At 43.0% G+C, this 16,480-nt stretch overlaps 1 protein-coding gene and 1 pseudogene across 1 annotated transcript in view; both read right to left on the bottom strand.

The window, feature by feature from the left end:
* Positions 1-16,480, bottom strand: part of ACYP2 (acylphosphatase 2) — a 103,181-nt gene that overhangs the window by 32,356 nt on the left and 54,345 nt on the right. The window lies entirely within an intron of this gene.
* LOC133384605 (5S ribosomal RNA) lies at positions 12,942-13,060 on the bottom strand (annotated as a pseudogene).

The raw sequence follows: 16,480 nt of genomic DNA, 5'->3' as shown, positions 1-16,480 counted from the left end.
TACCCTTGGCCCTTTCTTTACATTTTGGAAATCAGATTGTATATGAGGACGGTGAGCCAATGTTAAAATGAAGCGGTTGAAATAAGAGCATTGCGTATTAGGTAGACAACTAAGGTAGAGAATGACTTAAGGGCATTATTATACTCTGAAAATAGTCTCAGTCACCAGATGCTATGTTAACAGTGGGGTCCCCAGAAATCGTTCTAGATCTGTTCCAGGAATTGATTTTGTCCCTACAAAATTGTTTGAGATATAAGATTTCAGGAAGACAACATGTTCCCTGACATGAGTCTAAACCCTGGTTCAATCAAGAATATGTTGTCGTGAAAAATACTCTCATGAAAAAATATAAGTTATATAGAAAAATGAAGCCCCACTTACCTGCGCAGCATGGATAAGCGGGGCATAGTTGCGAGGAGGGATGCTGCCGCAGCCATCTTCGTTAAGGGCAACGTCGTGTGTCGCAGCGTTATGTGTGCGTGACGTGCGGCAGGGAGGGGAGGGGCCATGGGCCTATTTAAGGCCAGGCCGCCCCTCCTACCTCCTCTTTCAACGAGCGACGAGAGGATGATGAGGAACATAGCAGAGAAAGCTGCAGGACAGTCGGCATTGGTTGGGCCTATTAGGCCTAATTGGTTATCCCCAGAGGGGGTTTTGGGAGCCCCAACAGCTGTGGGTGGTAGCGTTGCGGCGTGGCTGCGACTGGGGCAGGCCTCGTAAAGGGGCCTGACCAGTGGGCCTCGTAGTGGGGCCTAGCAGCGGCACGTCCGATACCCCCCCCACCTAGCAGTTGTGGAGGGGTTGATTGAGGCTTTTTTATTGAGCAGCGCGACGTTAGTGCTGCTGCTGGTTAAAAGAAAGACACAGGAAGTTTAAAAATAAATGAGACTATACTGGATATACAAACAAAATTAAATATAGTCATGCTAATACACTGGTTAAAGACAGACTCATGCACATAAAGGGAAATTAAAAATAAATCAGAATAAAAGGGACGAACAAAAGAAATTGTGTCTAATCCTTCTAGTTTAAGTTCCCTCTGAGCACTCTCCCCCCAACAGGTTCAGCTTAGCCCCCCCTGATGATATACACAGGTTGGTTCTTTATTATATTATTACTGGGTGGATGCATGATGTGACGGCAGAGCCCTTTCATGAGGCTTATGACTTCTTGCTAGGCCCAGGCATAGGTACAACTTCTTGCTAGGCCCGGGCATGTATGAGGTTTGAAGTACTTAATTATATGATTATTATACTACATACTAGTATATTGGTGGGGCCTAGTGAGCCTTTTTAGCCTTTGGGCCTTTCATAGTTATATGATAATAAGGGCGGAGATAACAGTTTGCTAGAAAATGTCTAAATCGCTGTATCTTAAGTGAGCGGTCCTTTTGCATTCCAAGTGTTAATTTCAGGCTATTTGTTCACTCTGAGACAGAAGAGGCATTTACCTGAATTTAGTTAGGAATGGAAAGTTTAGCAGATGGTAATCATATTGATTGGGGAATAGGAATAAAGAGGAAAGCCCGATTTGCCTAATAGAGATTCCTCATATTACAGGATCTTAGACTCTTATTGACATAGGGCTGCCTTTTAAGGTCCAGGCAGACTCTTCCCCCCTTTACTGAGGATTGTGGCACCAACAACGAAACATCATTACCTGAAATTACATTTTAGTTAGGACTTCTGATATCATTACCTGGAATTACATATAGTGTGCAACTGTTGCATTGGCTCATCTATTTAGATATGTGTTGGAAAACCTGCTATAGTGCAGCCACATATTGGTGACAGCAACACATCCTCAGCATCTGCTGCTCTTGGATTTATGATATCATTTACTAGAAAGGGATATAGGATGTTAATTTTGCATTTTGGACATCTATTATGATAGGTGTTTGGAAGCCTACAAGGGGGAGGCCACTGCAGTCGGCCAAATATGGGTGGCAGCGCCATATCTCCAGTATCTGTGCTTTGGGGAACTGGGTTAGCTGCACTAAAATGGTGGCTGGGAAAGTGTGCTTACTCATAAATTATTTCCTTTCTTTATGTGAAACGGAAATATGAGGCCAGTGGCCCTCACAGCGGTGAGGAGAAGCACCCAGCAGTAGCTGCTCAAGGAAAGCGTTCCTCCCCTGTTAAGCTCGAGGTACTGGGACCTTGCTTGCAGACTGCCCAGTTCCTGGGGAGGTTTGTTTTGTTATGGGGTTTTCTTTCAGTTTCTAGATCCCATATTGTAGTCTCAGGGCTTGCCTTAAGGGACTGCACTCTTAAATTTGTCTTGGGCATAGACGCAATGGCAATCAGTAATGGCTTCCTACCAGTTAGTTAATGCACTGCCTATGGGAAAGTATGACATCTAATCTGTTTTTTCATCTACTGTAGGGATACAAGGGGATTTATAGCTGCTGGGTTTTTGCCTTTTCAGTCAATTCTGTGAGGAAGAGCATTACATATAGGCTGCTCTATTCTCGCATGGAGCGCTTCAGCTCCTTCCTTGAAGGGGCTGTTGGGATGAGAGGGTAAAAAAAATAAATGGATGCATGTTAACACCTGATGTCACAGATTCTGGAATGGCTATGTAACTGGTTCATCTTAATGGTTGTGTCAATGGACCATCCTGCCCGGTGTTAACATTTCAAATATAGAAAAGCATTTACATTAGCTAAGTTCAATGTGTTAGTTTTTGCGCTTCTGGAAGGAAGATTCATGAGTGTTCCCTATTGTGAGTATGTATGCCTTGTGATCCAGGGGAGGTGGAGACAGTAGGATATATATTATTGCATTGCCTTTTCTATCATGACCTTCAATTTTTTTTATCTGTCCGATTCTACAAAAAATTCCTGGGGGCTCAGATGCATTTTACTTATATTATCTGCTGGCCAACTGGAACCCACAGGTCACAACCAAGGAGGCTAGCTTCTATGCAGCCACTGTTGTCGGAGAGGGATGACGATGTAATTATTGTAATGTTTATTATGATTTTTTATCCTGATGTGTGTATATATTATCAGTACTGCAGTTTTTTAGTCTGCTTCTGCCTTCTGCACACTGCATTTCTGAAGTTTTCTATTTTATATTTGCTGGTGTTTGACTGAAATAAAATTACAATACAATACAGGGCAAGGTGGAAATCACTGCCCACAGAACATTGTTCCCTAACCCACACAGGCCCTTGCCTACAATGAGAAATTATGACCTACAAAAGACCTTGAACTTTCTCAGTTTTGACCTTCTGCTGAGCTACCATTTGGTCTCATAACACCTCCACACACACATGAAATACATCTCAGGCACTTTATTTACATCTGATTCCATCATCAGATCAGTCCTCGCAATGTGAAAATCTCCAAGATTACTTGTACTCAGACAGCACATTGAGAACCATTTCAAAATACAAGTTTGCTCCTGTGGATTCATGTGAAGTTCGGCTGTTGGTTGCTAATATTAGCTGCACTTTGTATCTGGGCTTCTCCCAGCTAAGGATCAACCTTCATAATCACAATTTCTGCTTCCACATTGAAGACATCTGAAGCCTGATAAACAGCAAACAGCAACCAAGGCATTTTTTTTCCAAATGGCCATGGCCTTTACCAATGTTGGGATACATAATTGTTTGATGCATTTCGTTGCAGCCTTAGAAAGAAAGAAAGAAAGAAAGAAAGAAAGAAAGAAAGAAAGAAAGAAAGAAAGAAAGAAAGAAAGAAAGAAAGAAAGAAAACCTTACAGAGATGGCAACTCTGTCTCAATTCATGCTGTCAGTTATTGTGGGGTAATTTATTTATTTATTAAACTAAATTTATATACCACTTGACTGTAAAAACTGCTAAGCGGTTTACAAAAGTACTTGTCCACATTATAGAATCATAGATCATAGAGTTGGAAGGGGTCTATAAGGCCATCAAGTCCAACCCCCTGCCCAACATAGGAATCCAATGCAGGAATTAAGAATAGAGATCAGTGAATCTGTCAGTTCTGGTTCTCTAATTTTTCCAGTCTTAAGGTCAGTTTCCATAGTAGTGTAGTGACAATTCAGAAGTGCAAGGTCCCTTCATGATAGTCACAGCCATGCCCCTCAGTCTTTTTTTGCTATTGGTTGAGAAAGATCCTTTTTAATGCCTTCTCTTGCAACAACAGATGTCTCTAGGAGCCAATAAGTATGAAAGAGAGTGTTAGCTACTGAAAAGAGTCTTCTCAGTAGCTGATCTCACCTCTTTCCACTCTGATTGGCTGCAATCAGCAGGAAAGGACAAGGAAGCCTGTTAGAAGACTCTTCTTGGTGGCTAACACACTCCCTTTTCATGCTGATTGGCTTGCAGAATGCTGGCGATATAGGAACCCTGCTGGGACCTTGCTCCGAAAAAGTAAGGGGTCTAAGACCCCCTGAGACCATGGACGACTACACCACTGGTTTTCCATATTTCCACATCAGTGTACACTTTTTTAAAAAGTCTTCATAAAAAGAGTAGGAGGTAGTTCAAACTATTTCAGCCTGATCCAGTAGGCTTTTCTTATGTTCTTATCCTTTTTTCACAGTGGCCAATGAGATATCCATGGGAAGCCCACAAGCAGGACCTGAGTATAGCAGCACTCTACACAGATCATCTGATCACAGCCTTCCTAACTATAGCAAGATGAATCATATTTATATTTAAAGTATTAGCAATTATTTCTAAAACTGTTCAGGCTTCACACCTAGCAGAAAATCTGTGTAAATCTGTGTCCTGTTTTCACTGATTTTTGGTGATGCATAGGTGGTTATCCTAAGCATCTCTTAAATGTGGTTCAGGTGGGATGGAGGAAATTCCACTGGGAAAGAGAAGAATGCAAGGAAGGAGTGTGTGCAACCCAGAGCTTGGAAGATGATTTTTAAAAAGGAATAAATTACAATTACTGTTACATGGCCCCAAAAAGGAATAAATTACCATTACAATCACAATTGTTCTGAAAGGAATTGATTATCATTACTCAAAAGCAATCACTACAATTACAGTTAAGTTACTTTTTAAAAAACTAGAGTGCTTACAAGGTGCTGGCCTTGGCTGCTGCACACCTAAGTAGCCTAAAACAACATTAAAAATAAACAGAGAGAGAGAGGTAGTATCCATAAGATAGCAGTGGTGGTCTCGCCAATGGTAGGGGAGGCGGGAGGGGGGCAGGAAGAGGCCACCGCTCAGATCTTTGTGCATTAAATCAAATGTAACACACACACACTCAGCCAGCAAGTGTCATCTCTCTCACTCAACCATCTCCTGGACCCTGCCCTGCCACTAAGGCACACCCACCCAAACAAACATTGTCCCCTGGGATGCAAAAAAGTTAAAACACTGCAAATGCAGCAAAGTAGCTAGGAAGGGCATCAGAGGCTGCTTTGCACACCAAATGCAAACACAGTATTAACACACACACATGTTGTTGTCTCTCACCTCCACAGTTCTTTATCTCCATTGTGCTGCTGTCTCTTTCTCCTCCTTCATCCACATCCTTGCCCTCCAGTGCCTTTCTCCCTCCACTCCATTCTTCTCCACCACTGTCCATTTATTTAACAATTGTTTTCTCCACTCTACCCCTGTTTCACTCTCTACCTCCTCCCTCGTCACCTCCTAAACACCCACAGATGATGAGGGAAGAACGATGCTGTGCAGAAACCCAGTTTGAGGCACATTATTTTCATCCACAAATCACAGGAGCAGAAGACTTCCCCTGCCTCCCCCCAGTAATGCCCCAAAGTAATGCTGGAAACATTACAATTACTCCGCAAAAGTAATAAAATTACTCCTCATTCTATTCCAAATGTAAAGAAATTACTCACTCGTTCCTCGAAAAAGTAATAAATTACAAGTAGTTCATTTTTTGTAACTAGTTACTTCCAAGCTCTGATGCAACCACTCCAGACCTCTTGCGGCTTCTTCTTTCTTCCTCTTTCTCATCCTCTCTGTCTCTAACTTTTCATTTGTTGTTCTCATGATAACTGAAATACGTCTGTCCCACTTTTCAGTTTTTGCAAAGCAGCTCACAAAACACTTAAAACAATGCAAATTGAACATAGAACAGAACATCACTATAAAAATATCCATCAGCACAAAAAGGACCATAAAACAATTTGTAAAAAGCCAATCACCAAAAGTCCTTCAGCAATAAAAACATACAGTCTGATCATGGGAAGAGAGGAGGCTCGAAGGCCAAGGGGGAGACCTCCACAGCTGTGGTGTCACCACCAAAAAGGCCCTGGGCCTGGCACCCACCACCAAATCCTTGCTAGTACTGGGCCAAGAAACAACACCTTTGAAGCTGATCTCAGAGCTCAGGGAGGACCGTATGAGTGCGGATTGCCCCTTAGGATGACCTTTGAATAGCTAGATGACCTGCGACCAGGTAAGTACCAACACTTTAAGTTTAGACCAGAAACAAATTGACAGCTAATGTAATTGGAGCGGCAGTGGTGAAATATGTGCTGATTATTCTTCTCCTACCAGCATCCTAGTGGCCAAGGATTTCTGGCTTTTTATTCTTTAACAATGGCAGCAACAAAATAACTACCCCTGCCCTTTCAAATTATACTACTGAAATTAAAAAAGCTCAGTAAGGAGGGTAACCAGAAGTGGATTTTTGGAAGGACTGTGAGTCCAAACAAACTCCTAGGCTCAGAATTTTTTAAATTTTAAGTGCAAGTGTTCTGCACCTGGCTCCATTTGGTGGCTCTTGGGGTTCTAGTAAAACAACAAAGTAGATCCCACAAGTCTGAAATCTGCTCACCCTTGGTCTAGGTGAGATGGGTGAAGCAGAGCCCTAGGATGGTCTGCACGCTCACTGGCCCCACCCTGACTACAAGGCAAGCTCTGCCTAGCCTGTTGATGCTTGATTTACCATATTGGCAGAATGATGGCTGGCCTTTGCTTACATTGAAATGATAATTATCACACCCTCTTCCCTTTGTGCACCTGAGCAACGGCCAGACAACATCTATTTATTAAATAGCCCATGCTCTCTCGGTCTCTTTTATAGTGCCAAGCTGGCACTTAACCCCTAATCAATAATGATTAATAATTTGGCGCCTTCAATTTGTGTGTGTTCCCGTCTCCTTGTGCACCATCATTCCAGCGCCCTCCCCAAGAATTTTCTCTCTGAACACAGTGTCCCTTTTCTTCACAATGAGGTTACAAGCCATTTATTATCTAAGTAACTCTTAAGCAGTCTTGAGTGCCTTTGCGTTGGCAGGGCAGGGCGGGGGAATTAGAGAATGTGGCAGCTTTAAGTGAGCCCCTTTGTTCGCTATTCCGCAGCAGACATTTACACTTGACCGAAGTATGCTTAGGCCAAGCTGAGTGAGAATACCTCTTGAATCTTGAGCCTATAAATCTGCATTAGTTGTGGTAATTCTAACCGCAATTTGTGCCACTACAGCTAAAGTGAAATTGAAATGGCTATATGCATTACCAAAGGAAGCTTATTAGAAAAACATAAGAAGTAAGAATGGGGGAGAAATTTGATTCAGTTTGCATTTTAAGCCAAATCTATCAGATTTGAAGGTTCCAAAACAATATGAGAACCAAAACACAGACATCCTTCGAAATTCACACCTGTCTGAATTTGGCGACACAGTTCTCCAACCAAATAACTGCTTACAGAATGCATGTATTAGGGGAAAGTGTGCATAAAAATGAATATATCCATGAAAATAACATATAAAATTGCAGTATATTAGGAGGAATTGCTTGCAAAAAAAGTGTGCATAAGTCAAAACTGCATGCAAAAATGTGTTTATTAAGAGGAATTTGCACTAAAATGCTAAAGAATTTTCATGAAAAAATGTTTTAAAAATGGCAAATTGCTGCTGAAACGTAGAGAACTGAATTTAAGGTTGGAAAGATGAGAAACTGAGAGAACCAAAATTGACAGATCTTTCCATCCCTAATAAGAGCCCTGCTGAATCAGACCAAAGACCCATCTAGTCCTGGCATCCTAATCTCACAGTGGCCAATGAGATACCTATGGAAAGCCTGCAAGGAGGACCTGAGCGTAACAGCACTCCTCCCTCCTGTGCTGTGCAGGAACTGCTATTCAGAAGCCTACTGACCCTGACAGTGAAGGTAGAAACATAGCCATTGTGACTAGTAGCTACAGATAACCTTCTCCTCCATGAATTTGTCTAAGCCTCTTCTGAAAGCCATCCAAGTTGGTTGGCATCACTACATCTTATGGCAGCCATTTGCACAGGTTAACTCTGCAGGAACGGACCTGTCATTTCTCCAGAACCACAAAAGACCATTTTGTATCTTACATGGTTTTCTGTATTATGTCCATCTATATGGATGACTTTGAAGTCCGTAAGTACAATGTCTAAATACAGTAGGGCCCTGCTTACCAGCGCTTCGCATTCCGGCGTTCCGCTAATGCGGCGGTGGGAAATTCCCCCTTTTAAAGCCGATTTTGTGGCATTTTGAGACATTTTCACGCGACAGCCCCATTATAGTCTATGGGTTCCGCTTCACGGTAATTTCTGCTTTACGGCGGGGGCCTGGTTCCTAACCCGCCATATAAGCGGAGCCCTACTGTACATTAAACTGACTTTGGCTCATACTCACCCTTCCTTATTGTTGCCCTTCCCCTATTCTCTTCACTGCCAGACCATAGGTTGTAAGCTTTTTGGAACAGAGATCCTATGGTCTCTGACAATCACTCAGATCCTGAACCTGCCAGGAAATATAGACCCCCCTGCTTATGTGGCAGCTGGTCTTGTGCTGGTGACTCAACCATCATAGCCAGAAATTATACCCAGCATCTGTACAGCAAAGATTGTCAATACTAAAGGGAAAACGTCTTATCCTTGAAATAAATGCAGTCTGTACGTTCCATAGATATTTAGTTTTGGAAACAGGAATATAATATTGAGGAGTAAAGAGGATTCTACCTGTAGGAAGCCTTCTGGGATTCATACAAAGCTTAGAAAAGGGGAGGTAATAATTAGCATTTCAGCTTGAGCTGTCTGGGTGCATGAAAAGTCATCTGTGACCAATTTGATCTGCACAACGCAAAATTCAGCCAAAGGGCAACTATAACGAGGCTTTATTTATTCTTGGCTCTTTCGCTCAATTATATGATTTTATGGATTAACTGATCAAGCAAAAAAAAAAAAAAAGGAAATGGCCAGAAGTCAGCGTTTTGCTATCTCAAAATGTTTTGCTTTGTGACTGAATATTATGGCTTTGTTGTAAATTCTAGCATGGTTAGTATGTTGCAGCAAACCTTGCAAAGTGTTTTCAGATATCTTTAAAGATGAGCAAATTTGGTAGGGTGTGAACTGAATAATCGTGATGATCCTTCTCAACTGTACAACATGTACAGGCTACATTTTTGATCATTGTATTATTAAAAAATAAACACTCCTTGGAAAGAGAAAAATAGAAAAAGGCATCGCCTTTGCATGCTATGTGTGGAGCTGCATTAAACAAACAACCCTCCCACCTGCAGCCTGAAGTGATACAGTCCAGGAAAGGCTTTGCATTCTGTGACTTAGAGCACGGCCACATTTCTCAGGAAATGATTTGATATTATAACACTTGCCAAGATACTATATGCAAAATCCTGGAAAAACAACCAGAAACTAAACAAAATGGATCTCTTAAGAAAATTGTGGGAACAGCTTAATATTGTCAAACTCGCACCTATGCTTAAGAAGAGAAAATGTGCCAGAGATGTGATTAATAGTTGGGGTTTCATCCAGTGCTAATCGTCCTCAGAGTAGACCCACTGAAATTAATGAACCTTAGTCAAGTTCATTAACTTCAATGAATCTACTCAGAGTAGGACTAATTATTGGATACAACCCTTAGAGTTTAGTAACCAAGTATGTCAAGGAAGAATTAAGAATTTTGGGTCAGGGAATAGACTATATATATTTATAGAGTTAAATAAATTATTTAAGAAAGAGAAGAAGGTGATTTTGGGAGTCCATTTTTGCTCATACTTAAATACACTGGCCAGAAGTATGTTTCAAAAGCCCTGCTGCATCAGACTGGAGGCAACTGTTCTGTTCTGGTCCACTGAAGGAGACCAAGCAAGATCAGTTGTCTCTGCACCAACGAGAACTGCTGAGGAGTAACTTGCTCCACCAAGAGTTGGAAGTGAACTGAAGCCTGTTGTGCCTCTGTCTCTCCTATACTCCACCCCCTTTTTGGAGAACTTGAGTCTCTTAAAGGCCCAACCGTTTGGCCTGAAGATGGGCACTTCTTTTGTGCGCTATGGCTTCTTGTTCGGTGTGCTCCCTGCACTGGTGGACTGGTGAGACAGCATGGGAAGTACCTTACTTCCTTGAGGCCAGGAGAAAGGCATCCATGAGGGTCCTGGCTCCAGTTCTATGGGTCCTGGTGCTGTGGGCTTTGATTCAGTGTGCTGCTGTTTGCCGCCTTGGGTTCAGTGATTCCTGGATCTCACTAACATCAGGCTCAGACCCAGGAACCCAGTCAGACTCCTTAGCCAGTGTCCATTTCCCCAGGTTAGAAAGGAAAGCTGGATCTTGGGGCCATGAACTGTTGCTTCAGCAAGAAAGCAGTTCAGACTGGGAACCTGTATAAGAGCTGGAGGTGTTACCCCTCCCTGAATCTCAGTCGGGCTCTGACTCATGCAAGCGTTTCTCTGTCTTCCCCTCCTCCTGAGAAGACTCATGGGGAGCTAGCAGGGCACTTTGGCAGTGGCTCTGAAGTACTTGCCTGCCTCACCATCTCCTCTTCCCCTGTAGCCCTGTGGAAGATGGGAAGGGGGGTCTGAAAACCAGCCAGGAACCCAGGCAAGCTGGAGGACGGATCCTTGAGTCCTGGGGCAGAAATGTCCTTGCCAGAGTAGAGATCTTCTGGAGGGTTCATCTCCCCTTGCTCCTCATCTGAGGAGACCTCAATTTGGAGTTCTAAACCCTGACACCCAGCGACACTGTAGTCTCTGTTTCAGTGTCTTGGTCGCTTATGGACTCCAAGGTTATGTTAGGAACACCCCTCCTCAGCTTGCTCCCAGCACTGCTCTATTTAGCTTTCATGGATAATAACTGTTAAAGATGGGGGAGAATTTTAATTAAGCTTGCATTTACAGATGAATCAACTGAATTCGCATTTTCCAAGACAATATGGGAAAAGCAACACAGCCATGCTTCAAAATCCTCTGAATTTTGTAATGCAGCTCTCCAGCCCAGTAATGTGTACAAAAATAAAAAAATGTATTACTTAAGGGAAAATCGCTTTGCTGCTTTGCCAAAAAATGTGTATACAGTAGGGCCCCGCTTTACAGCGATTCGCTAATGTGGTGGCTTTCAATTAGGGAAAGTCCCCGCATTAAGGCGCTTGTTCTGCTTTTACGGCAGTTTTTTAACATCGTGCGCCATTTTGACGTCATTTTCATGCAACGCGACGCATTATCGTTAATGGGTTCCACTTTACAGCGATTTCCACTTTACGGCGGCAGTCCGGAATGGAACCTGCCATATAAGCGGGGCCCACCTGTAGTATAAGAAAATTGCACTAAAATGCTGAGGAATTTTCATAAGGACCTTAAGCAACAAAAAGCGCAAACTGATGTGGAGAACTGAACTTAAGACTGGAAAAACGGAAAACTGAGAAAAACTGAAATTGACAGATTCGCCCATCCCTAATAGCTGTTGATGGACTGATCCTCCATAAATTTGTCTAACCCTTAAAAAAAAGCTATCTACACTAGTGATCCTCAGGGTGAAGAGCCATGAAATGACAAGAACTGGCTGTGCGATTTTAAAAAGGATGTTTACTACTACTGTACTTCTGGCTTTTACTCCCACAGCTAAATGTGAAATTGACAATAATAATGGGAAACAGGAGGCTTGTGGGTGGACTAAGATGGAGACCAAGGCCTGTAAGAAAGAAAGAAAAATATTCACGGTTCTGCAGACAAGTAATTAATTTTACTGCTGTTTCCAAACTATATTTGTCTAGCTCCAGTTATGAGCTTTAGATTGCAACTATGTTTCTCCCCTTGTAAGAACATAACAAGAGCCCTGCAGGCACAGCGTGGAAAAGTTACTTTTTTGAACTACAACTCCCATCAGCCCCAGCCAGCATGGCCACTGGATTGGGCTGATGGGAGTTGTTCAAAAAAAGTAACTTTTCCAAGCTCTGCCTGCAGGACCAGGCCAAGGGCCCATCTCGTCCAGCATCCTGATATCACAGTGGCCAACCAGTTGCCCAAGGGAAGCTGACAAGCAGGACCAGACCGCAAGAGCACTCTCCCCTACTGTGGTTTCCAGCAACTGGTATTTGGAAGCATACTGCCTGCAACTGCGGAGGCAGAGCATAGCCATCATGGCTAGTAGCCATGGATGGCCTTATCCTCCATGTATTTTGTCCAATCCTCTTTTAAAGCCATCCAAGTTGGTGGCCATCACTGCCTCCTCTGGGAGCAAATTCCATAGTTTTAACTACGCTCTGTGTAAAGAAGTAGTTTCTTTTGTCTGTCCTGAATCTTCCAGCATTCAGCTTCGTTGGATGTCCACAAGTTCTAGTGTTATGAGGGAGAAAAACTTATCTCAGTCCATTTTCTCCATGCCATGCATAATTTTATACACTTCTATTATGTCTTTCTTGCCTTTTCTCTAAACAAAAAAGCCCCCCCCCCCAAAAATTCCTTATAGGGGAGTTGCCTATGGGAAGCCTACAAGCACTACCTGAGTGCAACAGCAACTCTTCACACTTGTGAGTCCCAGCAACCAGCATTCAGACGCATACTGCCTCAGATAGCAGAGGCAGAACATAGTCAGTCGTTCTCTACTTACTGTCTTCCTTACCAGCCTATCCATCCATGTTGTTGTTGCATGCCTTCAAGTTGATTATGACTTATGGTGACCCTATGAATCTTTTTTAGATATATTCATAGGGTTTTCATGGTAAGAGATATTCAGAGGTGGTTTACCATTGCCTTCCTCTGAGCCTACAGCACCCGATATTCCCAGGCAGTCTCCCACTCAAGTACTAACCAGGCCTGACCCTGCTTAGCTTCCGAGATCAGACGAGATCAGGCATGTTCAGGATAGTACGGCTGTAGCATCTATCCATCCATAGTGGCTGCTTAACAACACCGATTATGTTGTTGGTTTGCTGAGTGGGTACCGTTTTAAGTGTTCCAGCACAAACTTCTCTCTGCAGCATGCTTTCTTAACAAAAGCTGAATGATACAGATTTGCATACCACTGGGCTAAGAATTGTCAACACAACAGATGAACAATAATGAAAAACCAGAAATCCCAAGAGATTGTGTATTGTAAGTATGCAAACAGATATACATTCCTCTGGTCTGGGGGGTGGGGATGTCAAATTCTTCTTCAAGTGCTAGGGGGGAAAATATGGATTATCTGAGAGAGGAAGCTACTAGCAGATGATGTTTCAGTGATGGATTTAGGAATTCCCTTACGCAAATGAGCAACATGCACACCCACTGAAGACTGAACTGCTATTTACAGACATGCCCTTTAAATGCTAACTTCAGAGACAAGTTATTAACTCAGAATATCAAAGATAAGACACTTGAAGCAGAAGGATAAATGTATATGGTAGCTAGCATCTGATTCATTTATTTGTGAACGCATTGTCCTAGCCACTGTGCCACACTGCCTCTCTCTCACTAGCAGGACCAGTGATAAGAATACAAGAAGAGCTTGCTAGATCAGGCCAATGGCCCATCTAGTTCACACAGCAGTCAGTCAGAAGCCTCTGGGAAGGCCGCAAGCAGGACCTGAGCGCAACAGCGCTCTCTCCTCCTGCGGTTTCCAGCAACTGGTATTCAGAAGTGTGCTGCCTCTGACCATGGAGGCAGAGCATAGGCGTCATGGCTAGTAGCCATTCATAGCCTTATCCTCCACAAGTTTATCTAATCCCCATTTACTTGGGAAAACAAACTGACTAATGTTAGTGTTTTGGAAGAAGCAAAGACTACCAGTGTTGAAACAATGATCCTTCAACATCAACTTCGCTGGACCGGCCATGTTGTTTGAATGCCTGATCACAGTCTTCCAAAGCAGCGACTTTACTCCCAACTTAAGGATGGAAAAAGGAACATCGGTGGACAGCAAAAGAGGTTTAAAGATGTTCTTGAAGCGAATCTAAAAAAATGTAGCATGAACATCGAGAACTGGGAAGACTTGGCCCATGAACGTCCCAAATGGAGGTCGGCTATCATCAAAGGTGCTGTGGACTTCAAAAAAGCATGAATACAGGGCGAACGGGACAAACGAGCAAAGCTGAAGGCACGCCAAACAAATCCTCATCGTGACCATCTTCCATCTGGAAAACTATGTCCTCACTGTGGGAGGCTGTGTGGATCCAGACTTCCCTCCACAGTCACTTATGGACCCACTGTTAAAGACCTTATCTTGGAAGACAATCTTACTCAGCCACAAGTGATCGTCAATGATAATGATGAATGATATACCCAGCCTGCTAGCCAGGGCTGATATGGGTTGTAGTTCAAAACTGGAGGGCACCTGGATCTCACTATGTGGCATCAGGGAAGCCGCTCTGTCACAGCTTAAACCCCCTCCCTAGGCATTATATTAATTTACCAGTCGTCTGACTTTATTTATTTATCACAAGCAGCCTAGCAGCGCCTCCAAGGGTGATAGAAATTCACTGACCTCTCTCAAAGCCAGATCTGAACAGATGTCTTTTAAGCTGATGTCATTACACTTTATATTTAACACTTCAATTTTTACACTGCTTTTGGTGCTATTTTATGCTGAGTTCTGTGTTTTTATGTTATTTGCTATACTGAGATTCTTTTAATGATTGAATTATATATAGGGGTGTAGTCATCGAGGGTCTCAGGGGGTTACAGACCCCTTTTTGTGAGCAGAGTCCCAGCCAGGTCCCTATGTATGAGCCAATCATCATGAAAGGGGAATGTGTTAGTCGTGGAGAAGAGTCGTGTTAGTCGTGGAGAAGAGTCCTTGTCCTTTCATGCTCACTGAAGTCAATGTGAGTGAAAGGAGGTAAGTCAGCCAGTGAGAAGACTCTTCTCAGTAACTAACACACAGGCTCCCATTTCATGCTGACTGGCTCCTAGGGAGTAGTGGAGGACTGTGGACTCTGAGATGACACAGGGAGCAAGGAAGATGAAGGAAAGTGGGAAGGGGGTGTGGCTGTGAGGGGGCATGGTGTGACCATCATGAAGGGACCCTGCACTTCTGAATTTGCCATGATAATACTGATTGCATTTGTGCTTCGTGTTGATTTTCGTAAGCCATCTAGGGGATTTGGTTGATGGGCATCTAAAAATGAAATAAAGAAATAAAATGCAATCTGGAAACACTCTAAAGCACTGAAGAAATACTAAATGCTATTACTATTTCCAGTGTTTCAAAAAGGTGGGTACTTCCTTCTCAAAGTGGACTAGGACCTGGGTGAGCAGTGTTCAAATCCCCACTCAGCCCAATGAGTGACCTTGACATCTCAGCCTAACCTCCCTCACAGGGTTGGTGTGAGGATAAAAATGAAGTGGGAAGAAGCTCGTGTGCCACTTGAAGGTCCTTGGATATATAAGTGTAACAAATAAATAGCAAAAACTCTTTCAAGTAGACAAGGCAGATCAGTAGAATGTTTTGCTATTTTTCATAGTTTGGCAGAAGCCATAAATAGCACTATTAACAATGCTAAATATACATTCTGAAAGGCCTGAAAGATCTTTTATCTGCAACATCACGCACACACATTTTCTAAAGGAGATAAAGTTAACCTTCATCTGCAGCATCTCTCTCTCTCTCTCTCTTCATATACAAGTTCAGCAGGAATGCAAATGATTTCCTCCTGCTTCTACCTGCATCCCCAGAAGGAACTTCACAGAATGGAATCTGTTATCTTTTTAGATGGTGTGTCAGATTTACTGTGCCCTAAGGCCAGTGTTATTCACACTGGAAGCATGGCTTTTACTGGAAAGGTTGATTTATAGGACATGCCACCGTAGCAATTGGAGCAGAAAAGAACTGGACCCGCTTCAGCCAAAGCAATTTGCATGTGCAAAGCACATCAAGTACTCCTCTGATGAATGATTCTCAGATGTCATTCATGTCCAGGTGAGGGCCAGCTCTGCCCTCAGGAAAAGTGAGGCAACTGCCTCAGGTGGCAAATGGTGGACAGTAGCAGGAACAGACCCTCAGAACCTGTTGCCCTCAGGGGCACTGTCCTATTGCCTGTAGCGACGTGAGATTCCAGAGCCACTCGAGTCAGTTTCTGTACTTGGAAGGGGGGGGGGGACCATCTTGTCCTTTGTCTCCAACAGCAAAATGTCTTGGGCTGTCCCTGACATCTTGTAAATTTTTTTAAAAAACAAGTCCTCATGAAAATTCATCAGCATTCTCCTAATATACACATTTTTGCATGCAATGTTGCCTAATATACTCAGTTTTGCAAAGCAGGTTTTCCCAATAGAGCACATTTTTGTATTTTATTTTCACTAACATATGCACTTTTATGCAC

This window comes from Rhineura floridana, chromosome 4, assembly GCF_030035675.1.
Source record: "Rhineura floridana isolate rRhiFlo1 chromosome 4, rRhiFlo1.hap2, whole genome shotgun sequence".
Lineage (NCBI taxonomy): Eukaryota > Metazoa > Chordata > Lepidosauria > Squamata > Rhineuridae > Rhineura > Rhineura floridana.
Note: the sequence above shows the minus strand (reverse complement) of the source record. Positions and strands in the feature narration are given on the sequence as shown.